This window comes from Macaca nemestrina, chromosome 7 (genome assembly GCF_043159975.1).
Source record: "Macaca nemestrina isolate mMacNem1 chromosome 7, mMacNem.hap1, whole genome shotgun sequence".
NCBI lineage: Eukaryota > Metazoa > Chordata > Mammalia > Primates > Cercopithecidae > Macaca > Macaca nemestrina.
The window spans coordinates 94102861-94127742 of NC_092131.1; the positions used below are offsets into that span (position 1 = coordinate 94102861).

The following is a 24882-nucleotide window of genomic DNA, read 5'->3' on the forward strand; positions in this document are numbered from 1 at the left end:
AAATTAAGCCCTGTGGAGCCTCACTGCCCCTGCAGGACTGGTCTGGCCCCCTGCTTAGCCTGGACACCATGAGTACATTTGGCCCACTTAGCTTTTCAGAACCACAAGCCTCCACCCACTAGTGATGCTCCAGCTTCAGCCATTTGGCTCTGGACACAAAATCTCTGTGACCTCCTTCCCAGGATCCTCAGCCTCTGAGGGGCCACCTGCGAGCTTGGTGGCCTTTTCTCATGACCTTGCTGGAATACACAGACACCTCTGGATACTGTGTTGTGAGCATCATAGACAGGCTTCAAGGAAACCTGGACCATTCTCCTCAGCTCAGCTACCATTCTGTTCTTTTCCACTACCTCCTTCCAACATTTCTACATTATGTAGGAAGTGGCTATGTATGGACTATCTTCTTTAAAAAGTGCCATCTTTGGCTGGGCGCAGTGGCTCAGGCCTGTAATCCCAGCACTTTGGGAGGCCGAGATGGGCGGATCACGAGGTCAGGAGATCGAGACCATCCTGGCTAACATGGTGAAACCCCGTCTCTACTAAAAAAAATACAAAAAACTAGCCGGGCGTGGTGGCAGGTACCTGTAGTCCCAGCTACTCGGGAGGCTGAGGCAGGAGAATGACATAAACGCGGGAGTCAGAGCTTGCAGTGAGCTGAAATCTGGCCACTGCACTCCAGCCTGGGCGACAGAGTGAGACTCCGTCTCAAAAAAAAAAAAATGCCATTTTTCTCTGTAGTGCTCCTATAAAAATGTGTCCTATACATATTAATACATGTTGAATTCAAAGTGCTATCTTTTCTCCTTGCATACAATGAAGTTTTGGAGAGAAATAAGATCTTTCTATTTTTTCCCTTCTTTGACCCACGATCTCCTAGCTCAGATATGATGGATGGAGGATTTTCATTTCCTTTGCTATATCTTTTATTCTTCTACTCTTAGTGCACAGGAATACTCTATGACCAAGTCTGTCAGGTTGCCCTTTGTTCAAGGTGAAGACAATAGAACATCTTTTTTTTTTTTTTTTTTTCCTTTTGACTAAGTCAGTTTTTGGAGTACACTGTTTTGTTTTGGAGACAAAAATCCCATGTTCCCATGTTGGATGGCAAAGAATGAACGCGAATGCTTTCTTTCTCTTCTCATTCCTGTTGTAACAATTCTAATCCTCTTTCACTACCAGGCTGACAGATAGCTTGAACTGATTAGGGAAAAGCGAAAGTACACAAACCTGCATGAAAGAAAAACTCAGTAAAATGTTGGAACATATTACCATCATTACAGTCAACCTCTCAAGTGCTGTGTAGGAATGCTCATGGCTCCCTGAGCTCCTAGCTTATTTTGCCAGTCCATGTTTCAGATGTTTTATGCTTCATGTGCAGACGACAGATGCTTCCTGCCTCTGAGTTTTTGCTGACACCAATTCTTCTGCTTAAAATACCCTTCCCTCCTATGTTCAGCACTGCTTTCGCCTGTCCACTTAGTATTTCATCCATGAGTTCTTTTCAGGTGGCTCTGGTTGCACTAGCCATTTATTCTACTTGTTTAACTGTACTTAATACTCTGATGTAATACTTAACTGCACTTATTTTTAATGAGTTGTTCTTCCCCTAGAAGCCTCTTGACATCAGAGACCATCTCTTATTCCTCTATGTATGTCCAATGCATTAAAACGGGTTCACTAAATATTTGCTAAGTGAATTAATAAAACAAGTACAGATTGTGACAGAAGAGGAATCCTAAGTGGTAGAAATCTGTAACATCTTTCTGCATTTTGACATTTTGGGGCAATGTCCTGAGCAGCCCCCAGATGATACCCATCATAGGAAAAAAAGGGCAACAAAGAGTGTTTATGCTGCAAAGTACCTACACACAAACAATTCCTCAGGCCAAGCATGCTCATGTCTGGGGTATATGAACTTGCCTGAACCATTTCAGTCCATCTCTAATGGAAATCTAATGGAAATCATAAATTACCAAAACAGGTCCACAGGTGCTGAAATTTACTACTGTGTTGACTGCTGGCAAGGTCTGAAACTGAAGAACAATGCACTATGTGCTACAAAAATGAAATATTTATTACATTCCTATTCTCCCTCAAGCTTTTTTTTTTAAAGGCTTTTTCTTGGTGGCAAAAATAACAAAGCACCAGAGTTTCAAGACAAACCAATTTGCACAGACATTTTAAGAAATTTTGTTAAATAATTCCCTTTAATGGTTCAAAGCTTTTTAGCACAGACACAACTTCATGAATTCTAAATAAACCTTAAAGCCAAAGTGAAAAGGGTAGAAATGTTCTATCTCACAAGTTAATCCGCACTTACCTCATAATCAGATACTATATACAGTTGCTTTAGCCTCACCTGTTCTTAACCTCTCAGAACCAAATTAGTCATTGAGGAACTGAATGTACTTGGTTATAGGGCCGCCTTAATGAACATAAGAGGAGCCAATGTCCTGAACTAGTGCATAAAGAAGGAAATATCATGTAGCTTGGAACAAAGTCATGGAGAAGGCCCTAAGTAAAAACACTGAAAGACAAGATGTTGGAACACATAATTGCAGAGCATAGGTGGCAGAGAGTTCACAGGAGCATCGAAGCTTCATTTCAGGATGCCTTTCTCCACTGCAGGAGTCCAGCCATCCATCATCCATCACCAGCGGAAACTGGTGTTGTCTTCTTGGCTGAAAATGGATTAAGAAAAGATTTCCCAAAATGTAGGATGTAGACATCGCAGCTGTAAAAATGATTTAAAATGATATGCCAATAAGAAATTCAATAAATGATAAATCACCAAGTAAATGGCAATTCTCCTTTGCAAGATCTGTGTGTCTTTCTGGTTATCTCAAGAAGAAAAGTCAAGTTCGAGGCTCCTCTTCTAAACGCTCGATTCTTACCCTTTTTTAAACAAATGGAGACCACAGGCTCAGAGCCTCAGGCATGCCGTAACATGTAGTTCACATATAGAAACTTTGCTTTGATTTCACAGCATTTTTGTAGCTCTCTAGTTTATTTCTAATGGTAGTAGTTGTTTTCCATTTCACTTACCACACAACATTTTAAAAATACATTTAAATATGGTAAAAAAAATGACTCTATATTCTACATTCATGCAAACTGTTAAGTAAAAAAGAATGTAGGTGGTACTGATAGAGCAAAATCATGATTGTACATTGGGGAAAACTGGCTTAGTGGATACATCTGTGTCTACTCTCAAGTAAAGGGCAACAGGTTGCCTCAGAAAGAGCCAGGTAACTGCCTGCAACCTACAAACTGGGAAACACAGCTGGCCAGGTTCTAATTTCCTGAACTGGGCCAGGATGGGAGACGTAATCAGATCCACGACTTACACCTTAGACCCAAACTCTCAGTTGAGGGTCAGGCTCTTCTAAAGGGCTCAGTTAGCCCTACTGTGAACTGGACCTCAGTGAAATTATTCACAAGCAACAGATGGAAACCACATGGAAAGAGAAAGAATAATAACAGTGAGGGCTGGGATGCTGATGGCCCTTTTTACCCCATTAGTTTATATAAAACCCTTTCTTAGGATTTTTGTAAGTATTCTTCTAAATTATTATTATTAATCTCATTTACTTTATTGCCAACACTAATGTACATATATTGGTAAGACAAAGCAGTAAAACTAAAGAAAAATTACTAGGTAGCAAAGTTTTCCCCTGATAGGACATAGAAGATAAGAAAGAATGACTAATAGACGTGTCATCTAACCTTAGAAAATCAACATTCCTTTTTTTTTTTTTTTTTTGAGATGGAGTCCTGCTCTGTCACTTAGGTTGGAGTGCAGTGGTACAATCTGCAACTTCCACCTCCTGGCTTCGAGAGATCTCCTGCCTCAGCCTCCTGAGTAGCTGGGACTACAGGTGTGCACCACCACGCCTGGCTAATTTTTGTATTTTTAGTAGAGATGGGGTTTTACCATGTTGGCCAGGTTGGTCTCAAACTCCTGGCCTCAAGTGATTCACCAGCCTCGGCCTCCCAAAGTGCAGGGATTACAGGCATGAGCCACTCCACCCAGCCTAACATTACTCTTATACCTTCATGGACCCGCAGATTGTGGAGGAGGAAGTTCTGGAAAGTTAGATACTTGCCCACTGAAACTAATACTATGGTAAAAAACAGAAAGGTACAGGTGGAATTTTTTATATTCTGTCCACATGATATCCCACAAGTAAATGTGGTTATGGAATTCCTTTTTCAAAGCAATGGTCAATATCAAAAATGACTTTAGCTCTGAAAAAATTCAAGATTAAAATGAGGAAAATGCCAACATTTTTTAGATAATATATTGCCTAAACATTAGACATTACTAATACATTATTTAATGCTAGAAAAAGAAAACTATCCAGGGAAAATTAAGCTTGACCATTTGCAATAAATAAAATAATCTAAAATGGACATATAAACCCTTGAAAAGATAATCTTCAATGGGAAAATAAACTCTTCTATATACAGAAGACCACCTAAATGACTTGAGGTAGCAGATATGAGTGGAAGAATATTCCCACAATATATTCATCCTACAAACTTCAGTTTGACTATGGGATTGACTTGTAAATACCAGTGAAAAAAATTTGAGAAATGCAGAAAAATTTTCCAATATTCAAGTATGAGTTTATGACCATAGATTAGAGAAGCCAACTGACAGACTCCGGGACTCTTTGCTATGTCAAAATAATGACAGTCATCTGATGCTGTGCCTTTTTTATTGACACAAAGGAGGGGTCTCTGAAAGCCTTTACATTAAATGCAGTCTTCTCAACAATGCCTTTCTGTATCACATTCTTTTGTCATACCCTCCCACACTAATTCTGTCCTTGGTTATGTATCTTGTGCCAATAGAACAGAAGCAAATTTCATATAAACAGAGTCTTCAAAAGTACTTCTGCATCTCTACTCCTCTTTGTCTTCTGCAATTGTCACGCAGACAAATCTAGTCTTTTTTTTTTTTTTTCTTTTTTTTGAGATAGAGTTTTGCTCTTGTTGCCCAGGCTGGAGTGCAATGGCACAATCTCAGCTCAACGCAACCTCTGCCTCCCAGGTTCAAGTGACTCTGCCTCAGCCTCCCGAGCAGCTGGGACCATAGGCATGCACCACCACACCCAGCTAATCTTGTATTTTTTTTAGTAGAGACAGGGTTTCTCCATGTTGGTCAGGCTGTTCTCGATCTCTTGTCCTCAGGTGATCTGCCTGCCTCAGCCTCCCAAAGTGCTGAGATTACAGGCATAAGCCACTGCGCCTGGCCCAAATCTAGTCTATTTTGATGAAAGGATGTGTTAGACAAGTGGGTAATTCCAAAATCATTGCAGTTGAGGCCAATGTAAGTTAGCTATCTCTGACATCTAGCTGACCGTGGACAAACTTAGCTCAAATGAGTACCTTCCAGATTACTAGAACTACCCAGCTTACCTGCAGACTCATGCGAAGTAATAAATGGTTGTTGTTTTAAGCCAATAAGATTCTGTGTGGTTTGTTACAGCATTACTGTGCCAACAGATAGGAAATACAAATGCCAACAGCATTATTTTGTTCATAATGATCTAAAATATGATTTTGTAAATTCTAAAGATTCTAGAACAATGAAAGTTTACAGTGAAGAGGTGTTTACAACACATAATCTCGTTATTAAACAGATTCATTTACAATACCCAACCCCACAAACCATGACTTCCATTTTTAGGGATAACATTGTCATTCCTCTAATTTGTTCTAAGCTGTTCTGAAGAACTTCAAAGCCTCAAGTTCTATTGACTCTCATTTCAGTATCCTTGGTTGTTCAGTTCCTTTTCTTTAAACTAACTGCTTTCAGATCCTAAACATCTCATTTCTGGTCTCCGTAAATAACCTCCAAATTGTAATCACTGAAACATTAGACATTACTAATACGTTATTTAATGGTAGAAGAACAAAAATCTTAAGTATTACACACATTAACCCTTGTAAAGATAATCTTTAATGGGAAAAGAAATTTTATATACAGAAGAATTCCTACATTTTCACCTCAATGTTACATTGAAATTTATCCTACATTATAGAATAGCTTTTATACTATAACAATATTGTCATGATAATTCTATATGCAAAAAACATGAATGAGTCCCCATTTTTCTACAGGATTTAGACACATTTTGAAACAACCTGCATTTCTAGAATTCTCTTCTCAAGACTTATACCCAAATCCAGAACTGTGAAACTATCAAATAAAGCAAAACTGTAGAGGAGCCAATGATGGTTTAGAGTCATCTGTCTCTCTGTATTCACTATCCAAACCATTTTTTGCCTGCATATTACCACCCAGTCTGCCATACCTCCCGTTATTAGTCCATTTTCATGCTGCTGATAGACATACCCAAGACTGGGTAATTTATAGAGAAAAAAAAGTATAATGGTCTTACAGTTCCATGTGGCTGGGGAGGCCTCACAATCATGGCAGAAGGCAAGGAGGAATAAGTCACATCTTACATTGATGGTGACAGGCAAAAAGAGAGCTTGTGCAGGGAAACTCCCGTTTTTAAAACCATCAGATCTCGTGAGACCCATTCACTATCAGGATAACAGCACAAGAAAGACCCACCCCCATGAGTCAATCATCTCCCCCTGGGTCCCTCCCACAACATATGGAAATTATGAGAGCTACAAGATGAGATTTGGATTGGGACACAGAGCCAAACCATATCACCTCCTCCACCCAGGTGTTCTCATTAGCATTTGTCTCAACCCTCAGGATACCTAGGTGATCCTGCTGCTTCTAATCTTACTCTAAATTCTATCTATTTATAGGACTATGCTCGAGCTATCATGTTGTACAGATACAAAGGGCTACACTTACACTATGTTGCACAGTAGTGTCCCTTGAAATTGTTTAATGATGGTGGTACTGAAATTCCCACTCCGCTATGAAGTTTGTTTACATTCTTAACATTTTCAAGGAATTGTCATCTACACACTATTGCATATGTTTGACTTCATGTTTATGATGTCACTTAACAAATATCCTTTCTGATAGTAATGTTTTTGGCGTCTCCCTGGTTCCTGCTTCCTCATTAGTTCTTTTAGGCCACCACTCTCCCATCACCCTTGTCCAAAACGTTTTCAAATCAGTGAAAATATGTAATGCTTGAATTCGTTATTGAAAATGCAATTACTTATTGTATTGTGTTTATTTTCTAGAAGAGAAAGAGGTTTTAGTGTATCAAAAATTACTTCTCATTATGAGAGCTTTGGTGTGTAATAACCAGGTAGAAAACATACTATAGGGGATACCTAATAGTAGTTATGAAGGGACACTTGACTCTTTGCACACTTGGATCAGAGAAGCATGCTCTTGACCAACTGGAAGATATGGAGACATCACCACCCCCACTGAGAGATAAGACTCCCATGGGGGATGGTCTAATTACAAAATGGGCTGATTAGCTTTGAGTTGCCTTGCAATGAAATGCAGTCAGTAAAAGCACCGCACTGTCTTCTCCCATAATATTTCCCTCCTTTTGGGGATCCAGGATCCAGTATAAAATGGCACACTTAATTCTGGGGTTCTGTCCTTGCCTTCAGCTCTTTATTTGCTGCTTATTTGGCCCCAGAAATGCATGCTTTCCTGGGCCTCTTCCTCCAAGGGCTCCACCCTGAAGCCAGTGATCCAATTAAGAAACTGGCAAATGAAAAATCTTGCAAATGCTGAATCTTCTGTCTGTACTTATATGTGTTGTGTGTGTGTGTGGCATTTATATATAAAAGAGCTCTGATTAATTGGCTTAGAAAAATAAGCACTTAAATATTTTGTCACAAAAATAGAAACTTTAATGCCTTTTGTTCACGTGACTTTAGTAATCTTTTGGAAATAAAGACACTTTTAAAGATTATTGATAAAATAAAATGTCTTGAAAATGTAGATATTTGGTCTAAATTAAGGTCAGATATCAGATTTGCTAAATGCTTTAAGGTCAAATTATTTCTTTGACTTTTGAAAATTGTTTGATTTACCTACTTTGGAGCATTAGATTATAGATAAGCCTGGAGACATCCCCGCTAGATATGCTAAAAAGACTCAGACCTTATCTTCATTTCTGCCTGATGTCCTAGGCTCCACCCCTAGTACATAATTAAAATCACTTATCAGGTTTTTCACTAAAAATAAAAGTTGCTAAGAGTTAACATTGTAACATGTAATTGAGACCACTGGAGAAACAGTTTTACAAACAAGTTGTGTAGGAAATGTGTTTTTGGTAGAAGATTATAAGAAGGCATAGGAATATGGTTTTTCTTAAAGGGAATGTAATTTTGTCTAGTTCCGAGGGTTTTAAAGATTGTCTTAACCTAAAAGGGTAATGGAACAAAACTGAAGGTTTAAGCAAAGTAAAAAGGATTTGTAAAGGATTGATCTTTTAAAAAAATTATATGGGTATAAACAAATTGGCTAAAATTTAAAAGAAATTATTTAGCTTTTTTCTGTAGGTTAAAATATTAAAATGATACTGTTGTAAGGCCAGAATCTGGGCCCATGTGTCTGAAAAACAGGGTTTTCTTAGAAAATTGACCTGCTGTTTGATGGAAAATAGTAAAGAGTTCTAAAAAGTGTATGAAAATCTTATGGTCAAATTAATTAAAACTGGACAGAAATACAAAATTTTATTTAAAATACTAGCTTTAACATTAAAGATGCACTAACGAAAACATGAAATTTGTTTTTCTCTTTTGAAGATGATTTTTATATAACGTTAAGAGATAATGAAAGGGTTTTGCTTTCTCTCCCCTGGGTAAATGGCAGGGAAAAAAAGGAGGAGAGAGAAAAGACAAATTTAATCAGCTTCATGCTATCGTTATTGGATCTTGTTTGGAAAGCTAAATCTCCTCTAGTAGAATACAGGTTTTCTTTTTTCAAATTTTTTTAGAGTTATCACTTTGGCCAAATGAATGACTTATGGTGACCCAGGATTCTATTTTGTGATATCAAGTATTTTAAACCTTTGATATTTGACAAACTTTCCAAAATCAAATTATAAAGCATGTCTCTTTCTAGACTAATCTTTTAGATATTAGGTTCTCTAAAGTCCAAAAATGACATTTGGCTTATTTTCTATAGAAATCATACAGAAAGCACTGTCAGATATGAAATGGTGTTTAGCTTTCTTTGGGTTACATTTGTGTAAATGTATTATAGGCATATGCTCTGAAATTAAGTAAAACTCCTATAATTCTAATATGACTTAGTATATGTTACCCGTAATAATTATAACTATTATGTTAAATGACTGTGTGCCACAGAGGTAACAAATTTACTTGTAAACCATGTCTTTAACTGTGGCAGGCCTAAAAGTTTTTCTGTTATCCACAGACAATTGTTGTCTCATTTTCATTCTCTTTAAAAGATGGTTTTATAATCAGCTATAAAATTTAACAGGTGCTCTTAAATGCAGGATTCTGACTAATAACTCTGGAGATTGTGATGTTAGAATAGAAGAAAAACTTTCAAATAGAAGAGTGAATGGTGTTTGGTTTTCTTTGGACTGTATTTGTATAAATATTATACTATTAGTATCTGTTCCAAAATTTATGGGAAATTTCTATAATTATGATATGATTTAATGCACATTATTAATAACAATTGTTATATACAATTGTTGTATGCCACAGAAGTAACCAAAATTCCTAGTTAATTGTAGCTTTAATAGGGGCTATTGACTTGTCATCCACAGACATTAGTCTTGTTTTGATCCTTTTCAAAAGGCAGTTTATAATCAGATATAGGACTCTAAGTGCAGGTCTCAGATAACTTTAAAAATTGTGCTATTTGAATAGAGGAAAAAATGAAACTTCTAGGACTCTCATGGAGAGCTGATGTGTTAAACATTGCTAATCCTTCTGTTTTCAGAGTCAAGATAACTTATTTCTTTAAAGCTATTTGCAACTTTAACAAGTGAGTATAATACACTCCTGTGAACAAAATTTGGAGCATATTTGTTCCTCTCTACCTGATTTCTCCAGAATTTGGAAACTATTTGTCAATATTCTCAATTTATGGCAGTGCAGTTAATTGCATAAGTGTAATAAGAATCTGTTTTCTTTTGTAACAGGATACAAATGGAGAAACTGGTTATTTTTACCAAGGCTTTGACTGGAATGGCATGCTTCCTTTAAAGAATCAAAGTTGACTTATAGAGCCAGTTAAAGCCCATTGGGGCATCTGGCCTCATACTTTGTCCACATAGAGTACCTGTGCAAGGTACCTGTACAGGAACCTGTACGAGGTTCCTGACCTGTGGTAAGTAAAGAATGTCACTTTGTAACAGGCCCAGGAACCCCAACTTATCTTGGGACCTCAAGAGGAAAGGAATTTGCCCAGTTCTTACGTATTTGAGGGTACAGACCCATGGCTGGGCTTGGCTTTTAATAAGTCTTGTCTGAGATTCTTCATGGAATAGAGTCCTATCAAAGTAAATTTAAAAAGCCTAAATAAAAAGTAATTATCCTTGCCACACTTTATGCAAATAATCAGGTCAAATACAGTAAGACTAGTTTGTTTTGTAAACAAATCGGTTTTATCATGATTTGTTTTTAATAAAAATGGGGACTGGAGAGAGACAAAAATATGCTTCAAAAGAAAAGCTATAGCACACTGTCGTTAACTGTTCTTAAGGTTTTTCTGCAGTTTAGACTAAATTCTAAATTCATTATGGGTTAGAAGTCTCCAAAGTAATGTTTTCAAATCTTTGCTTTTAAAATTGGGAATTGTACTCCTCATCCTAGGACTCATTATTTACCTTATAGCATGCTGTTTACTTAAATATTGTACTGAAACATAAATGAAAGTACTAATATTTTTTACCACACAAGCCTTGCAAGCCCAGCTAAGCCTGCATAAATGCTCTCAGACAATTGCAAAGCAGTTCCACTCTTGTCTCCTTGGGGTTCACTCTCATTCCCACTATGTCCCCTGTCAGCAGGAAAAATCCAGAGTGATCAACAGCCTTTTCCCATCTTCATAGCCTACACCTAAAGATTAAGGTGTTATAAAACCCAAAGGGAGGGATTGAAAGCGCATTTGCAAAATTATGATTGAGACAGTGAGAGATCTAACTTAATCGACTCCATCTTGCTTCTAACCTCCAAATTGTCTTTGTTCATTCCTAGGCATAGGCTGTACTAACTTTGGGAGAAACACAGTTTAAAGTTTAAACAAAAACGGTAACAGCCCTTTCCCAAAGCAGACCTCCTTCTTGCCTGGGGACTAGATTGCCTTTGTAGAACTAACATTAGCCACAAGATTAGAAATTATAGTTCATGAGTCACGAAGCTGGAGGCTACAAGACTCTGACCCTCCTTAAACTGCTTCTAAGATCAGTGCTTGAGATATTTGGCAGAGCCTGCACTTGATGGATCAGCTGGCACTTCCCAGGTCAATAAACTGGCTCATCTGATCTTGTGGCCCCCATCCAGGAAGTGACTCAGCACAAGAAGACAGCTTTGACTCCCTATGATTTCATCCCTGACCATTCAGCATTCCTGGCTCACTGGCTTCCCTCCACCCACCACGTTATCCTTAAAAACTCTGCTCCCCTAATGCTTGGGGAGACTGATTTGAGTATTTAAAAAACTCTGGTCTCTCACAAAAAAAAAAAAGAGAGAAAAGAAAATAAAATTGAGGTTGCAAAGAATAAGTGACCTCTGGATATTTTTGTTCACTTCTAGTTCCTTATCATGTTTATTAAGATATTATTTTAAATATAACTATAGCATTATGAAACTGAATATTTCCTCAGAAAAATATTTAGTGTGAACTTAAGTGATACTTCTGAAGCAGTGGAATTTTGGTTTCTTTCACTATATTTGATATACTAAGATGACCATTTTCTCCATATTTACAGAAGTAATCTGGTTTGCACTGAAACTACATTCTCAAAAAAAGCAGAATATAAAATGAATTTTTTAAAGAAATAAAATTTAAAGAAATAAAATATTTTCAAGTTTCTATTTAAGGAATCTATTTCCAAATCCATTTACGAAGTGAATATTTTTTCCAAAAATATTTAAAATATTGCTATATAAATTATAACTTGAAGCAACTAATCATCTTCTAATTTAGCTTAAAGAAAAAAATACAGGAATAGAAAACAGGTGTGTGTGTGTGTGTGCGTGTGTGTGTGTGTGTGTGAGAGAGATTTTTGGAAGGTTGCCCAAGAGACTGATATTTTTTTTCACCTGACTCAGAGTACTGATATAGAACCAATATACTCTCTGGATGACTGGTCGCCACTTAGTACAAAAGAGAGTTCAGTGGCTTCTTGCAGTGCCAGAAGTGCCAGTACTTGTCACATTGTGGACAAAGGCCAAAACAGCTCATCTCAATTGGGAAAAAGTATGCTGCTCATGACTTCTACAATGAGATGGAAAGAGAAGAATGGAATATATGTCCAATGTTTTTAGCTTTTTAAGAGGTTACCTAAGGGACTGACTTGTCTCATGTCACTTAGGGCACTGATGAGGAGCTGTCATCGTTTGAATACCTGGGGACTGCGAAGAACAAAAGAGAGCTTGGCATATAGTTCTGGAGGACCTGCAGTACCACAGACAGACACAAGAGAGAGCAAGAGCCCACAAGCTCCTAAAAAAGACACCAGCAAATCTCTCTAATATGGAAATTACATGCACAAGATCAGAGAAAATGTATTTCCATAACATGTTTGAGAGGCCCTCGGAATCTCTAGCCATGCTGATTGATGAAGGTATTCCCCTGTATGAAATAAAGATCCAACTCAGGAGGCGTTGACCAAAAAGGACACTGTGTAGCAACATAAAAGCATATAAAAACAAAAAGCGCTCTGGTAAAGGTAAATATAGAGATAAATACAGAATTCTATAATATTGTAATAGTGTTGCATAGAACACTTTTAATTCAACTAAAAAATGTAATCAATATAAGCATAAGAATAACTACAACTGTAAAACAATGTTAATGAATACAAAATATTTTTTAAAATGTAATTTGTAACATCAGTAACAACAAGTATGTTGGGAGGAGATATGAAAGAGTAGTTTTGTATGTAATTGTAGTTAAGTTGTTCTCATTTTAAATCAGTCTGTAAAAACTGGAAGTATTAGTTGTTTTTTCAAATAAAAAAATTACAACAAAAAATAAGGCACATGAAGAAACAGGAGAACATGACGCAAAGGAACAAACTAAATCTCTAGGAACTGACTCTAAAGAAATTGATATTTACAAACTATCTAAAAAAGAATTCAAAGTAATTGCTTTACAGAAGCTCAGTGTGCTACAAGAGAATGCCAGATAGACAACTAAATGAAATCAGAAAAACCACAAGTGAGCAAAATAAGAATATGTACAGAGATAGAAACTACATGAGAAAAAGAGAAGTAATTTTAGAGTTGGAAAATACAATAGGTGAATTGAAAAATTCACTACAGCAGATCAACAGCAGATTTCACAAAGCAAAAAAATAGTCAGTAAACTCTAACACAGGTCATTTGAAATTATCAAGTCAGAATAATAAAAAGAAAAAAAAGAATAAAGAAAAGGAAAGTCTAATTGATGTACCAACACCCACAAGCAGATCAATATACACATTATGTGAGTGTCTGAAAGAGAAGAGAGAAAGATTAGAGCAGAGAGTTTATTTGAAGAAACAGTGGCCAAAATTATCTGAAATGTGAGGAAGAAAACAGACCACATTAAATTCAAGAAGCTCAAATAACTTTAACTAAGAAAAACCCAAATAGATACAAAACAAGACACATTATAATCAGACTGACAAAAGTGAAAGGAGAGGCTTGAAACTAGTAAGAGAAAAGCAAGGCATCACATAAAAGGAGCTGCCATAAGATTATCAGTAGATTTTTTAGCAGAAACTTTAGAGACCGAAGGGAGTGGGATGATACATTCAAAAGGCAAAAGTAAATAAAAATTGCTCTCAAACATAAACACTGTATCTGGCAAAGCTATCTTTCATAAACCAAAAAGAAATAAAGACCTTCCCAGTTGAACAAAAGCAGAGGGAGTTCTTCACCACCAGACCTATATAAGAACTACCAAAGACAGTCCTTTGCATTGAACAAAAAGGACACTATGTAGTAACATAAAAGCATATAAAAACATAAAGCTGTCTGGTAAAGGTAAATATAGAGATAAATACAGAATTCTATAATATTGTAATGGTGTTGCATAGAGCACTTTTAGTTCAAGTAAAAAATGTAAGCAATATAAGCATAACTAAAACTGTAAAACAATGTTAATGAATACAAAATAGTTTTTAAAAATGTAATTTGTAACATCAGTAACAATAAGTATGTTGGGAGGAGATATGAAAGAGTAGTTTTGTATATAATTGTAGTAAGTCATTCTCATTTTAAAATAGATTGCTACAATTCTAGATATTGCATGTGATCCACATGATAACTACAAAGAAGATACTTATAGAAGATGAACAAAATCAATTGAGAAAGAAATCAAAGCATGACACAACAAAAGATCAATGAACCCAAGGGAAGACAGCAAGAGAGAACAAAAGGGACCAAACCAATACCATACATACAGAAGACAGTTAACAAAATGGCAATAATAATTCAGTAATTACTTTATAAATGGGTTAAAGTCATCAATCAAAAGACACAGTGTGGCTAAATAAATTAAAAAACATCAAGATCCAACTATATGCTGTTTATAAGAGACTCACTTTAAATAAAAAGACATGCATAGGCTGAAAACAAGAAGATGGAAGATTTTCCATGCAAATTTTAATCAAAAGACAGGAGAGTTGACAATACTTACATCAGACAGAATAGGCCTTAAGTCAAAAACTATCACAAGAGACAAAGAAGTGCAATATGGTTATAAAGGTTTAATTCACCAGGAAGACATAACAGTTGTAACTATATATGCACCTAATAGCAGAGCACTCATATATATGAAGCAAACCCTGACAGTAATGAAGAGAGAGATATAAAGAGCAACATTATAATTGTAGGAGATTTGAATACCCTATTTTCAATAAGAGATAGGCCAACCAGAGAGATTAACAAGAAAATAGAGGACTTGAACAACACTATGGATAAACTGGACCAACAGACATATGTAGAACATTAAACCTGAAGTTTGCAGAGGAAGGAGATAATAAAGAATAGAGCGGAAATAAACTCAATAAATAATAAAAAATTAAAAATCCATAACATAAAGTATGTTATTTGAAAAGATTAACAGAACTGGCAGATTTTTAGCTGGACTACAAGTAGAGACCCAATTAACAAAAGTTAGAAATAAAAGAGGAAACATTACAACCAATGCCAAAGAAAGAAAAGGGATCATAAGAGACTATTATGAACAATAACATGCTAAAAAATTGAATAACTTAGAAGAAATGTATACATGTCTAGAAACATACAATCAACCAAGACTGAATCATGATGAGATAAAAAATCTATAACTAATGAGGAGATTGAATGAGTAATTGATCAGTAATAATAAAAAACATTCTCCCAACAAAGGAAAGCACAGGACCAAATGACATCACTCTATTAAGCAAAGTTGAGGGTACAAGTCAACATTCAAAAATCAGTGACATTTCCATACAATCACAATGAATAATCTGAAAAGAAAATAATATTCATTTATAATAGTATCAAAAAGAATAAAACAATACTTAGGAAAAAAATATAACCTAGAAGGTGAAACACCTGTACATTTTAACTACAAAATACTGCTTAAAGAATGTAAAGACGATATAAGTAAACAGAAAGACATCTTGTTTTCATGTATTGGAAGACTTCATATTCTTAAAATGCTCATAGTACCCAAAGTCATCTACAGATTCAATGCAATCTCTGTGAAAATCCCAATGACATTTTTGCAGAAATATAAAAAAAAAGACTACAAATAGCCAAAACAATCTTGAGAAAATTAAAAAAAAACCTGGAGCCCTCATATTTCCTAATTTCAAAACATATCACACAGCTACTATGATCAATACAGTATGGTAATGGCATAAAGATAGACCAATGGGTCTATGAAACAAAATAGAAAAAAATCCTTTTAAAAAGCTGTTACATTTATAATGAAATGATCTTTGACAAACTGCTAAGGCTTTGCAATGGAGAATAGTCTCTTCAACAAATAGTGATAGGAAAGTTAATGTATATTTGTAATGCTTGAATTTGTTATTGAAAATGCAATTACTTATTGTGGCTGTTTTCAAGAAGAAAATTGAGTTTATAAAGGATAAGTCAACTCTAGATATTTTTGTTCATTCCTGGTTTCTTAATGTGTTTATTAATTAATAAGTTATTTTAAATATAACTATAGTACTAGTAAACTAGATATTTGGGGAATATTTAGTGTAAACCAAAGTGGTACTTCTCAAGCAATAGAATTCACTTGCAGAAGAATGAAGTTGAACCCTACTTTACACCACATACAAAATTTATTTCAAAATGGAATAAAAGCCTCAACATAAAACTTGAAACCATAAAAGTCCTAGGGAAAAACAAAGTTGAATAAAAAAGTTTTGTAACATTGGATCTCACAATGATTTCTTGGTTACCACATCAAAAGCACTAGCAAGAAGGCACAAATAGATAAATGATACCACCAAACTTGAAAACTTCTGTGCAGCAAGGGAAACAATCAACAGAGTTAAAAGGCAACCTATGGAATGAGAACATTTGCAAAATATGTATCTGAAAAGGGATAAATCTCACAGGTATGTAAAAACTCCTATAACTCAACATCAAAAAACACCAATTAGTCAAATTTAAAAATTAGCACTAGATTTAACAGACAGTTTCCAAAGGAGATATACAAATGACCAATGAGAATATAAAAAGATGTTCAATATCACTTGTCCTTAGGGAAATAAAAATCAAAACCACAAGAAAATATTACCTTATACCTGTTAACATGACCACTATAGAAACAAAACAAAATGAAAAACAACACAAATATTGCTGAGGATGTGGAGAACTTAGAATTGTTGATTGTAACACAAAACACACTGTTAATTGTAATGTAAAATGATACAGTTGCTATGAAATACAGCATGAAGGTTCCTCAAAAAATTCAAAATAGAACTACCATATGATCTAGCTATCCCATTATTGAGCATATATTCAGAGGAAATGAAATCTGTACATTAAAGAGATATCCACCTTCCCGTGTTTATTGCAGTACTATTCACAATAGCCAAGATATAGAGACAACACAAGTGCCCACTGATGAATAAATTGATAAAGAAAATGTGGTACATACACACAATGGAATACAATTCAACAACAACAAAAAATAATGAAATCCTGCCATTTGCAACAACATGGATGAACCTGAAGGACATTATGCTAAGTATAATATGCCAGGCACAGAAAACAAATACTGCATGATCTTACTCATATGTGGACTCTAAAATAGTTGATCTTGTAGAAACAGAGTATAATTACAGTTATCAGAAACTGGGGATTTAGAGCACACAGGAGGATGGGAAGATGGATGTATTTGTTACTTGGATAGATTTAACCATTCCATAATGTATAAATACTTCAAAACATCATGTGGCTCACAACAAAAAATACAATGTTACCTGTCAATTTTTTAAATTAAAATATTTATAAACCTTTAGAAGATAAATGTAAAGGAAATTTAAAAAGAAAAAGAAAAAGAAAAATCTACTGGTATTCCAAGTTTTCCAAACATACTTGAAAATGAAAAGTTTGTTGATGATAAAAATATTAATATTTTACTTAATGATAGTGCTTTATAGGGAAATATTGCCATATGGTAATACACTTATTACAGACTGGAAAATCAGAATCTGAAAGCCCCATACCAACATTTTCAACGATTTGGAGAAAATGTCAGAACATAAAGAAAACAAGAAAACTCACTGTAAATGGTTTAAAATTTTAATTCAAGAGATAAATTATGTATAACATTTACTTATTAGCAATTCCTTTTGTGGCAAATAATTCATAAAGAAATATTTAACTTATTTCTTCAAAGAAAAATGACAATGTAAGAAATCATTTGAGTGTACAAATCTTTCATTTTGATTGTGGTATTTGTAATTCTCAATTTTTGGAGTATTCAACTGGTATATTATTATATATAACCTGCCATACTTGCATATCTATTTTCTTTCAATTGTCTTGATCAATACAGGGAAAAAATGCTACAAATAGGGCAATTGAGCTTTATTAGTGTTTGGCTTTCAGGAAAAATTTCATCCATGTATAATTTGTGTTTATTTAGAACATTTTTTAAAAGAAGTGAATGAAAGGAGCTATTTTTAAAGGTCATAATGAATTTTGTAGATGAATCATAGGTAAACCTATTTAGCTCACAAAAGCATAGGGATCTAGGAGTAATATTTTTCCACAATCTTCCTTGGTAAAGGAAGAAAATGAAAAGCACGAAATACGAGATCTGATCTGGGATTTTCATCTGTAATTTATTTAACAAATTCCAAAGGCTATGATTACATAGAATAAGTAGTTGCAACAACTGTTTTTGGAGTCAGATCTAGATTCATATTCCAGAATTAACTCTTACTAGCTGTGTGAGTTTGAATATGGACTTCACTCTTCTGTATCTCAGTTTTCTCATACATATATAATGGGGTTAATAAGTTGGCATGTCTTATAGAATAGTTATAAGAATTATATTAGATAAACAGTTAAATGTTTAATACAGTCCTGGTGCATAATTAAATCTGTTAGCTATTATTAATGTTATATTATCAAAACAGAAGGGACAGGGAAATCTTTGTAAACCACATCCTTAACCAGCATGTGGCTGAGAGTAGTTAAGGGCAATGGATCTGGGTCAGACTGCCTGAGTGTGACACTTACTAACCCTACCCAGCCCCAACTAAGCCTAACTCTAATTAACTCCATCTTACTCTAACTTACCTAGTTGTAAGATCTTGGCAAACTATTAGTATTTAACCTATGACTCAGTTTTCTTATTAGGAAAACAAGCATAATTGATAGCACTTGTTCTGAGATTGTTATGAGAATGACATGTGCAGATAGGTTGAAGGTTCTTGGAACAGTCCCTGACAGATGTGACTACACACATTCATCTTTTATCATTCTTTGAGCATCTACGGGTTTCACTATGGCTCAATATCTGATAACATCATTAGAATGACAACCATTGCTGCACTTCTATATTCTTGTAAGCTCTTAAAAATCTACACGGACAAGTGCAATGTTTAGAAAATTATTTTCTGGGGAAAAGTCTGGAACCTTCATAATCCAGAGCTGCAAGTATTAATTAAGAGCAACAAACGTCTGAGCTCCCCAAGGCAGCCTTAGTTTTTATTTGGGCTCACAATTCCTGTTTTCTTCTCGTGAGATGCCATATGTGCTCAAAAACCTCTGAGAGATTTTGCTTAGTGATCTACACCAGCTTCTTTTCTTTGTTATCTTTAATACTCAGCAAGATTCAAATATCAGCCCAGTACTTCATAAAACCTGTAGAGTTCAGGTTACTTCCAACCACGGGGTTTGGACTAATTCCAGTAAATCATCATTGCAAAGCACATGCTTGCTAATGATGTAAACCAAGAAGGGAGTGTATAGTGTTTGTTTTGACAAGTTTGGCCCCACAGTGTTTGAGAATATGCTACTCTTGCTGTCTCAACCTTGGAGATTGGAACTATCATTAAAATAATAGTAAAAAATCATCTTCCCTTGCAAAGATCTTTGGTGGCTTTTCCTTGCCTACAGGATCAAGTCTGTCTTACCTAGTCTCTAAGGGTTCCTGTTCGTGAACTCTAATTGCCTATCCTCTTGGCCACAGTGTTTGTTACAACGTGTCTATAAGTTTTTTCTCACAGAGTTCTATAATAAAATTAAAATTGAGGTCAAATTAGATCGAGAAACATATTCTAAGCTTCTCTAAGTATTCATACTGTACTTTAACATAATAAAGGCTCTGAGAAGGCCTGCATTAAAGAAACCGGCCTGATTTCAGTCAATTTGAACTTATCTGATCAAATGAAGTGAACAACCAACCCAATCCCAAAGCACCTTTTGCCATTTGAAGCACAACCAGCTGGAGAAACACCGTCTTGAAAGAAAATATTATTCAATGAGACTAATTTATTTTCTCTTTCCAAATAACGTATGCCCCCACTCCCATTTCCTGTGTGTGCCTGTGTATATCTGTATGTATGAGTGTGCATGAATATTCTCAACTTGACCACATCCCTCATCCTCCACCCCCTAGGAATACTTTTCTCCCACATTTTGACACACCCACATTGTGCCATTTGAGTCTCTCCTGTCATGTCTAGCAGACAGTGACTTTCACCCTGATTGAGATGGCTTCAGCCCTTACTATCATATATGTCCTACTGTTTACCCTGGTATCACATCAGTTATCATTCTTTACATATGGAAATTGGCAGTCTAAGTTCTTGAAATCAGCAATCACTGTTCAGTTCTTTAAAAAATGAATCAATTTGTAGTCAGGATGAGGTCTCATAGCCCAGCCTGTTCTCATTGGTGACCTTGCTTTGGACAAGCCTTTCCCCTCAGGGCCTCAACGTCATGGTCTGAACATTCCTCATGGATTTGCTATTGGTATAAAGTAAGATGCCTTTTTTTTTTTTTTTTTTTTAAAAAAAAAAACGAGACAGAGTTTTGCTCTTGTTGCTTAGGCTGGAATGCAATGGTGCAATCTTGGCTCACTGCAATATCTGCCTCCCAGGTTCAAGCCACTCCTCTGCCTCAGCCTCCCAAGTAGCTGGGATTACAAGCACCCACCACCACACCCAGCTAATTTTTGTATTTTTTGTAGAAACGGGGTTTTCACCATGTTGAGGTCTAGAGCTAGAGGTCTCTAGCTCCTAACCTCAGGTGATCTGCCTGCCTTGGCCTCCCAAAGTGCTGGGAAGTAAGATACTTTACGTGCAGGATCTGGCATACAGAGGACACTCAATAAATATCATTAATATTGTTGTCATGTCACTCCCATGATGCCTAGCCTTTTATAGTTACTGAACGATTTTAGTCACTGGTTTAATTAATGGAATGATACTGTTTGCTCTCCGCAAAGTTCCTCAGCTTCTGTTATCCCATCTGTAACGTACTAAGCAATAGGCATAGACAACCGAGTGGCGATGGGAATATGCAAAGCATGTTGCAGGGATGAAAAGGGTGAGGGCTCTGGGACAGAAGCTGCAGGTGAGAGGGTCGAGAGGGGGTGGGGTTAGCCAGCAAAGGGCTTTGAGGGTTAGCGCTGCCCCACTACACAGGCCACTCGGCCGTTTCTCTACCCAAGCGCCATGAGAATGGCACATAAACACCCTCTCGTCATTTGTAATGTTTCTCTTTCTTGATCTAACAGGCCTGAACAATATGCTGATTTGATATTACACCATTCTGACAAAAGAAAATGATATCGATTCTAAAAGGAATAGCGTGTTTTGTAATGTTAATGGCTTGAAACCTCTTTTTTCCCAATGCAGAATCTCTGTGAGAAAACAGTGGCCCTCATTAATGCCTTGCGTACAGACTCCTCATTGTTTTTACTTGTGCTATTTCTTTGCACTTGGATGCAGAAGCAATAAATTTCCAGGGAAATGAAACTCACTTATCAGATTTCCTAGCATCAAGTTTCATATTAGGAATGAAAAAATCAGTCTAACTGGACTCAATATATCTGTAAACCAATATATGTAAGCAGTATCAGAGATTAAGCCGTCATCATTGCATTTGTGAGCTTCCCATTTCAATCTGGAAGGAATAACCATTTTCCTAGCTGTTATTTAATGATGTAAAATATTCCTTAAAACAATAAATGAAATCAATTCAGGCAACATTCAAAAGACCAAATATTGTTCTCTTTGAAAGAAAAGCATGAATCACATGAGCACATTTTCCCTCTAAAATGTTAATTTCCTAAATTTTAAAGGGAGTAATATTTTTACTCTTTTAGTGATGCTATCAAAGGTACTAAAAATCAGTTTATGAGGCAATCTGATGATTCTCATTTAGCAAAAAAGTTCTCATTCCAAAGTCTTTGCTTTTTCAATTCAAGATCAAGTTCTAACCAATATAATTTGCTTAACATTGTTTTAGTTTACTACAAGGCACTTCCCTTTTTACCAAGAAAGTATTCACAATCTCACATAAAAATATAAACTTATTATTAAAATATGCAACAATAACCGCGGATGCATTTCTATTTATCATTGCCCTGCTCATCTGGAGGATGGGGAATGACTGAGATGAACTATAATTATTGGTTTCTCTATTTTATGTTTGGATTTTTACAAACATGCACATACAAACACAAATGCACACGATAAATGTATGTACAAGTTATTGCATATACTATGTATACTTAAAATTCTAATTAAAACAGTTAGCTATGACTCTCATTTAGCAGCACGTAAAATGAGTAATTATGCTTGTTGAAAGAGGCTAGGAAACAGCGTTAGCAACTGTGAAAGAGCAGCTCATAGATCTGCAACCTTTAAACCAAGAAGTTGGTAGAGAGAAAAATCAGAAAGTAAAAACCAAATGTGACATCTTACCAGTGCTCTCTCTGCAAGTGTGCTGCGATGTATTGTTTATAAGCGATGTTTTTAATTTATACTGCAAGAGTCCAACGTCCTTCCCGCAAAAGCACATGCCTGCAGATTTAACCAAAATTTTCAAAGATTCAAAATGTGATAGCCATTTTATGAATACCTTCAATCCAGAGCATCTGCACAGTGTCTGAATTGAACATTTAGACAAACATTTCAATTTTAAACTCCTCTTTAAGGAAAAACTTTGTTTAAAAAAAAAAAAAAACACTTAAGGACCAAATTGTACCAAAAAGATACTGTTAACAGATATTTATGCATTTGTAGTTTAGAATAATGTTTTAAAATAATATATAAAAATATTTTGTAAAATGGAATAAAAGAGAAAATAAGAAAGAAAAACAAAAACGAAAACAAGACGACCCGTGCTGTGACGAAAGAGGAAATAGAAAGGGCCGAAGTTCTAATTCACTGGGCACTTGCAGCTCACCTTTGTTGAACAACTGGCCTTGAGAACTTTGTCAGTTATGTTTTATTCCACAAGTTTGTTGTTTCTGAATCCTCATTTTCACTTTTTTAGATGGTCAGACAAGGCTTAAATAGTGCCTCGATTTATAGTTATATATCAATTTCTAAAGCAACTTACCAAATCGCACTTATTGTCCTTTAATCAATAGGTGCTCTTTAAACTTTTTTTTTCTTTAAATGTAGTCATTTCTGTTACAAATCTGCCCAGATCTCCAAATTCACCTACAGAGTGCCCAGAAAGTCTACAATTTCCTTTCTGATCTCTGCCACTAGGAGGCACTGCAGCCTGCTTTATGAAGGGGATGAAATCTGGTGAAGTGAATATTCCACCCAACTATGGCTCCGGTGTCATTCCCTATTTAATGGCTGTCAGTGAGGGGGAAAGACAACGTGGCGGGTAATTAAAACCAAATTGCAGGCAGGAGATGACTGCACAAGAATGATATTGTCATTAATACTGATTTAACATGCACCTGGGTAAGGTGAGGGAGTGCGGCAAGGGAATTCACACTGAAGCCAGGGTTGCCTGATTTAAAGATGTAGTGTTTCCAGCTGAAGCATGTTTAAAAACTGAATAAAACCATCATATTATGACAGCAGAAATAAAATGGAAACAAATGTTCTACATATGTCTGTTAAGAAAAAAAACCTTCTATTTCTTCTAGTTCCATGGACGGAGCATGTGTCTCCTCCTCTGAAGTTCAAAAGTATTTTTGCAGAAGGTTTTCTTCCCCTGTTGTCGGCTTCTCCTGAATAGGTTTGTAATCTGTTCATGTAGTTTTCTGTTTTCACAAGACTGTGGAGATAGAACATTTTGGGAGAGATATTTACCCCATGGGACTCGGGATTTTCCAATCATGAACACCTTGCTGAAGCCATTGAAATCTAGGACTGAAACCTTGTCAAAGGTGTGAGCAATAAATATGTTTATAGTATGAGGCAGGTGGCTCACTAAAGTAAATCCCCCCAAAAAGGAAGAGGATTTCTCATGTTAGCATCCCTGAAATCTCTTTAAAAATTTGAATGATAAGTGGCAAAACCCAGGAAACAACGACTAATCTAAGTTCAAATTAAGTAGTCTGTTTTGCTTAGCATATGTAAAATAATCTAGCTAATATATTTCCATACTCACTAAATATTTCCATATTATGGCTTAGGCTAAATTTTACGTTTGTTGTCAGAGGAAAAGTACCATGGTCTAGATCATGTACAAATTAAAAGCAACCTCCTATTTAAAGGGTTATTGGATGTTTCAGGCAGAAAATGTGCCAAAGATTCGTTTACATATAAGGAGAAATGATTGCAGTTCACCCTACTATGTCTGGAGTTTGTTCCTTCCAGTGGGTTCGTGGTCTCGCTGACTTCAAGAATGGAGCTGCAGACCTTCGCCTGAGTGTTACAGCTCTTAAAGATTGCACAGACCAAAAGAGCGAGCAGCAGCAAGATTTATTGTCAAGAGCGAAAGAACAAAGCTTCCACAGAGTGGAAAGAGACCTGAACTGGTTGCTGCTGCTAGCTGGGGTAGCCAGCTTTTATTCCCTTATTTGTTCCTGCCCATGTCCTGCTGATTGGTCCATTTTACAGAGTGCTGATTGGTCCAGTTTACAGTGTGCTGATTGGTCCATTGTACAGTGTGCTGATTGGTGCATTTTACAAACCTCTGGCTAGTTACAGAGCCCTGATTGGTGCATTTTACAATCCCAGCTACAGAGTGCTGATTGGTGCATTTTACAATCCTCTTGTAAGACAGAAAAGTTCTCCAAGTCCCCACCCCACCCAGAAGTCCAGCTGGTTTCACCTCTCA

At 35.9% G+C, this 24882-nt stretch overlaps 1 long non-coding RNA gene across 1 annotated transcript in view; it reads right to left on the minus strand.

Moving 5' to 3' along the window:
• The window catches only part of LOC139364118 (uncharacterized), a 177177-nt gene extending 152592 nt beyond the window's left edge, over positions 1-24585 (minus strand). Inside the window, exons 1-2 of the long non-coding RNA XR_011625399.1 lie at positions 24395-24585; positions 22557-22655 (exon numbers count right to left, since the gene is read on the minus strand). This is a non-coding gene — a long non-coding RNA (uncharacterized lncRNA). The remainder of the gene's footprint in view (positions 1-22556; positions 22656-24394) is intronic.
• Positions 24586-24882: the final 297 nt, after the last annotated feature.